The sequence below is a fragment of the Colletes latitarsis genome, unplaced genomic scaffold (assembly GCF_051014445.1).
Source record: "Colletes latitarsis isolate SP2378_abdomen unplaced genomic scaffold, iyColLati1 scaffold0018, whole genome shotgun sequence".
NCBI lineage: Eukaryota > Metazoa > Arthropoda > Insecta > Hymenoptera > Colletidae > Colletes > Colletes latitarsis.
The window spans coordinates 1,770,163-1,776,870 of NW_027488369.1; positions in this window are offsets into that span (position 1 = coordinate 1,770,163).

Here is a 6,708-nt window from a genome sequence, read left to right on the forward strand (position 1 = left end):
AGAGCAAATCCTAGACCTAACCCAGACCTAACATGGGTTGTCCTCTAAAATATTTATCAAGACCAGGTTTAATTGATTGTTTCAGTGTGGCCCCACATTTCTACGTGATCCAAACCAGAAAACCCCAGGATCCGTTCAACAAGTATGTGAAGAATGCGAAAGTATGAGTCTGATGTGTGAAAATCCCTGGCCTAACCTAGACCTAACATGCGTTATCCTCAAAAATATTGATCCAAACAAGGTTTAATGGACTGTTTCAATGTGGTACCACTTTACTACGTGATCCAAAGCAGAAAAAACCCTCGATCACGTCAACATGTATGTTAAAACTGCGAAAGTATGACCCTGATGAGGTCAAATCCCAGGCCTAACCTAGACCTAACATGCGTTGTCCTCTAAAATATTGATGGAAACCAGGTTTAATTGACTGTTTCAGTGTTGTACTTCATTACTACGTGATGCAATCCAGAAAAAGCCCAGGATCTAGACATCAAGTATGAGAAATATGCGAAAGTATGAGTCTGATGAGGGCTAATCCCAGACTTATCCCAGACCTAACTTGCGTTATCCTCTAAAATAGTGATCGAAACCAGGTTTAATCGACTGTTTCAGTGTGGTACCACATTGCTACGTGATCCAAACCAGAAAAAACCCAGGATCAGTTCAACAAGTATGTGAAAAACGCGAAAGTATGAGCCTGATGAGGGCGAATCCCAGACCTATCCCAGACCTAACTTGCGTGATCCTCTAAAATATTGATCGAAACCAGTTTTAATTGACTGTTTCGGCGTGGTACCACATTACTATGTGATACAACCCAGAAACAGCCCAGGATCTAGCCATGAAGTATGAGAAATATGCGAAAGTATGAGCCTGATGAGGGCAAATCCTAGACCTAACCCAAACCTAACATGCGTTATCCTCTAAAATATATATCAAGACCAGGTTTAATTGAATGTTTCAGTGTGGTACCACATTACTACGTGAACCAAACCAGAAAAAACCCAGGATCCGGTCAACAAGTATGTGAAGAATGCGAAAGTATGGGTCTGATGAGTGAAAATCCCAGGGCAAACCTAGACCTAACATGCGTTATCCTCTAAAATATTGATCCAAACCAGGTTTAATGGACTGTTTCAGTGTGGTACCACTTTACTACGTGATCCAAAGCAGAAAAAACCCTCGATCAGGTCAACATGTATGTTAAAACTGCGGAAGTATGACCCTGATGAGGGCAAATCCCAGGCCCAACCTAGACCTAACATGCGTTGTCCTCTAAAATATTGATGGAAACCAGGTTTAATGGACTGTTTCAGTGTGGTACCACTTTACTACGTGATCCAAAGCAGAAAAAACCCTCGATCAGGTCAACATGTATGTTAAAACTGCGGAAGTATGACCCTGATGAGGGCAAATCCCAGGCCTAACCTAGACCTAACATGCGTTGTCCTCTAAAATATTGATGGAAACCAGGTTTAATTGACTGTTTCAGTGTTGTACTTCATTACTACGTGATGCAATCCAGAAAAAGCCCAGGATCTAGCCATCAAGTATGAGAAATATGCGAAAGAATGAGCCTGATGAGAGCAAATCCCAGACCTAACCTAGACATAACATGAATTATTCTTTAAAATATTGATCATGACCAGGTTTAATTGATTGTTTCAGTGTGGTCCCACATTACTACGTGATCCAAACCAGAAAAAACCCAGGATCCGTTCAACAAGTATGTGAAGAATGCGAAAGTATGAGCCTGATGAGGGCAAATCCCAGACCTATCCCAGACCAAACTTGCGTTATCCTCTAAAATATTGATCGAAACCAGGTCTAATCGACTGCTTCAGTGTGGTACCACATTGCTACGTGATCCAAAGCAGAAAAAACCCTCGATCAGGTCAACATGTATGTTAAAACTGCGGAAGTATGACGCTGATGAGGGCAAATACCAGGCCTAACCTAGACTTAACATGCGTTGTCCTCTAAAATATTGATGGAAACCAGGTTTAATTGGCTGTTCCAGTGTTGTACTTCATTACTACGTGATGCAATCCAGAAAAAGCCCAGGATCTAGCCATCAAGTATGAGAAATATGCGAAAGAATGAGCCTGATGAGAGCAAATCCCAGACCTAACCTAGACATAACATGAATCATTCTCTAAAATATTGATCATGACCAGGTTTAATTGATTGTTTCAGTGTGGTCCCACATTACAGCGTGATCCAAACCAGAAAAAACCCAGGATCCGTTCAACAAGTATGTGAAGAATGCGAAAGTATGAGCCCGATGAGGGCAAATCCCAGACCTATCCAGACCAAACTTGCGTTATCCTCTAAAATATTGATCGAAACCAGGTTTAATCGACTGCTTCAGTGTGGTACCACATTGCTACGTGATCCAAACCAGAAAAAACCGAGGACCAGTTCAACAAGTATGTCAAAAACTCGAAAGTATGAGCCTGATGAGGGCAAATCCCAGACCTATCCCAGACCAAACTTGCGTTATCCTCTAAAATATTGATCGAAATCAGTTTTAATTGACTGTTTCAGCGTGGTACCACATTACTACGTGATACAATCCTGAAACAGCCCAGGATCTAGCCATGAAGTATGAGAAATATGCGAAAGTATGTGCCTGATGAGTGCAAATCCTAGACCTAACCCAAACCTAACATGCGTTATCCTCTAAAATATTGATCCAAACCAGGTTTAATGGTCTGCTTCAGTGCGGTACCACTTCACTACGTGATCCAAAGGAGAAAAAACCCTCGATCAGGCCAACATGTATGTTAAAACTGCGGAAGTATGACCCTGATGAGGGCAAATCCCAGGCCTAACCTAGACCTAACATGCGTTATCCTCTAAAATATTGATGGAAACCAGGTTTAATTGACTGTTTCAGTGTGGTACCACATTACCACGTGATCCAATCCAGAAATAGCCCAGGATCCAGCCATGAAGTATGAGAAATATGCGAAAGTATGAGCCTGATGGGGGCAAATCCTAGTCCTAACCCAGACCTAACATGCGTTATCCTCTAAAATATTTATCATGACCAGGTTTAATTGATTGTTTCAGTGCGGTCCCACATTACTACGTGATCCAAACCAGAAAAAACCCAGGATCCGTTCAACAAGTATGTGAAGAATGCGAAAGTATGAGTCTGATGAGTGAAAATCCCTGGGCTAACCTAGACCTAACACGCGTTATCCTCAAAACTATTGATCGAAACCAGGTTTAATTGACTGTTTCAGCGTGGTACCACATTACTACGTAATACAATCCAGAAACAGCCCAGGATCTAGCCATGAAGTATGAGAAATATGCGAAAGTATGAGCCTGATGAGGGCAAATCCTAGACCTGACCCTAACCTAACATGCGTTATCCTCTAAAATATTTATCAAGACCAGGTTTAATTGAATGTTCCAGTGTGGTATCACATTACTACGTGAACCAAACCAGAAAAAACCCAGGATCCGTTCATCAAGTATGTGAAGAATGCCAAAGTATGAGTCTGATGAGTGAAAATCCCCGGCCTAACCTAGACCTAACATGCGTTATCCTCAAAAATATTGATCGAAACCAGGTTTAATGTACTGTTTCAGTGTGGTACCACACGACTACGTGATCCAAACCAGAAAAACCCAGGATCAGTTCAACAAGTATGTGAAAAACGCGAAAGTATGAGCCTGATGAGGGCAAATCCCTGACCTAACCTAGACCTAACTTGCGTTGTCCTCAAAAATATTGATCGAAACCTGGTTTAATCGACTGTTTCAGTGTGGTACCACATTACTACGTGATCCAAACCAGACAAAACCCAGGATCCGTTCAACAAGTATGCGAAGAATGCGAAAGTATGAGTCTGATGAGTGAAAATCCCCGGCCTAACCTAGACCTAACATGCGTTATCCTCAAAAATATTGATCGAAACCAGGTTTAATGTACTGTTTCAGTGTGGTACCACACTACTACGTGATCCAAACCAGAAAAAACCCAGGATCTGTTCAACAAGTATGTGAAAAACGCGAAAGTATGAGCCTGATGAGGGCAAATCCCAGACCTATCCCAGACCTAACTTGCGTTATCCTCAAAAATATTGATCGAAACCTGGTTTAATCGACTGTTTCAGTGTGGTACCACATTACTATGTGATCCAAACCAGAAAATAACCCAGGATCTGTTCAACGAGTATGTGAGGCGTGCGAAAGTATGAGTCTGATGAATGCAAATCCCAGACCTATCCCAGACCTAACATGCGTTATCCTCTAAAATATTTATCAAGACCAGGTTTAATTGATTGTTTCAGTGTGGTCCCACATTACTACGTGATCCAAACCAGAAAAAACCCAAAATCCGTTCAACAAGTATGTGAAGAATGCGAATGTATGAGTCTGATCAGTGAAAATCTCAGGCCTTACCTAGACCTAACTTGCGTTGTCCTCTAAAATATTGATGGAAACCAGGTTTCATTGACTGTTTCAGTGTGGTACTACATTACTACGTGATGCAATCCAGAAAAAGCTCAGGATCTAGCCATCAAGTATGAGAAATATGCGAAAGAATGAGCCTGATGAGAGCAAATCCCAGACCTATCCCAGACCTAACTTGCGTTATCCTCAAAAATATTGATCGAAACCTGGTTTAATCGACTGTTTCAGTGTGGTACCACATTACTACGTGATCCAAACCAGACAAAACCCAGGATCCGTTCAACAAGTATGCGAAGAATGCGAAAGTATGAGTCTGATGAGTGAAAATCCCCGGCCTAACCTAGACCTAACATGCGTTATCCTCAAAAATATTGATCGAAACCAGGTTTAATGTACTGTTTCAGTGTGGTACCACACTACTACGTGATCCAAACCAGAAAAAACCTAGGATCCGTTCAACAAGTATGTGAAAAACGCGAAAGTATGAGCCTGATGAGGGCAAATCCCAGACCTGTCCCAGACCTAACTTGCGTTATCCTCTAAAATATTGATCGAAGCCAAGTTTAATCGACTGTTTCAGTGTGGAACCACATTACTACGTGATCCAAGCCAGAAAAAAACCCAGGATCTTGTCAACGAGTATGTGAAGTGTGCGAAAGTATGAGTCTGATGAGGGATAATCCCAGACCTATCCCAGACCTAACTTTTTTTTTTTTTTTTTTTTTTTTTTTTTTTGTCGTGGGGAAAATCTTCGAAAGACTCCCTCCCACCTCCTTGGGGAGAGGTGGGAGGGGTGTGTGGGATTCCCCGCGCCCGTACAACGACAGGCGCGGGACCTACCCACTAAAAACCCCACGGTGACCCTTCGGCACGCTTTGGGAGGATACCGGGAATCGCTCGAAGCATTCTTCCGGTATCCTCCCCGTGCCCGCGCTTTCGCGCCCATCCCCCGGGGGGACAATCGGTCCCCCCAGTAGACACACTGCCTCATAGCGGCGGGACGGGGCCACTCCATCCCGCCGCTATCCGTCCCGGGGCCGCGTTTAGTGGCGGCTGCGAGCCCCAACTCGCAACCGCCCGCGACCCCGTTTCCACCCCTCGGCGGCCGGGCGTTCATGGCCGCACCAGACCGCCGAGGGTGCCTCCCCTTGCGTCGGACCGGTAGGGGGAGGCACTCCTACCCCCAACCGGTCCGACCCGGCGCCGCCTGGCGGGAGGAGGGTCCCCTCAGGACCCCCCTCCCAGCCTAGGTCATCCGCCACGCCGAGGCGGCCGCCCGCGACGCCTCGCGACCGGGCGACGACCTCGGGCCACCGCACGAGCGCGAGCTTCAGCGCGCCGCTGAAGCTCGCGCTCCCTCCCCGCGGCCTCCTTCTGCAACATTACGTTCTCGCAGAAGGAGGCCACGGCCCTCCACTTCTCCTCGCTCCCGAGCATGGCGCGCACCACGCCCGGCAGCGAGACATCCCGCCCGACGACGCCGACCAGGACACGGCGCTCCCCCTCCCACGCGGGGCATACCTCCAGGGTATGATCCGCCGTGTCCTGCTCAGCGTCGCAGTGGCAGCAACGCGCCGTCGGCTCCTTCCCTATCCGGCACAGGTATCTTCCGAAGCTGCCATGCCCGGAAAATACCTGTGCCAGCCGGTAGGTGAGGCTGCCATGGCCTCTGTCCAGCCACTCCTCCAGGAGTGGCCGAACAGCCCCGACAGTCCGGTGCCCCGCGGTTGGCAGAGCCAGCCGCTCCTGCCACGCGAGCAACACGGACTGCCGGGCCTGGCGCTTCAAATCGCCCCAAGCAGGTTCCTGCCCGCCCGGGACCGCCCCCACCCCCGCGCGACGGTCGACGCGGTGCCGGTACATCACCGCGTGCGACCGCGCGAGCAGGTCCATGGGCGGCATCCCCGCTAGAACCGTCGCCGCCTCATGTGACATGGTCCGATACCCGCGGACGACCCTGAGCGCCATGCGCCTCTGCACCCGACGCAGCATAGTCATGCCGCGCCGGGAGGCAGCCAGGTCGTCCGCCCAGACGGGGGCCCCGTATAGGGCCACCGACTGGACCATTGCCACATAGAGGCGACGAACTCGGCCCGCCGGGCCCCCCAGGTTGGGCAGGATCCGGCCCAGAGCCGCAACCATCCTTTCCAACCGGGGGACCAGGCAGCGGAAATGCTTCTCGAAACGCCAGTGGCTATCGAGGATCAACCCCAGATACCTGATCTGGGGCTTCACCTCGATGTCAGCCCCACCCACCCGAATCAGAGGGGGTGGCGG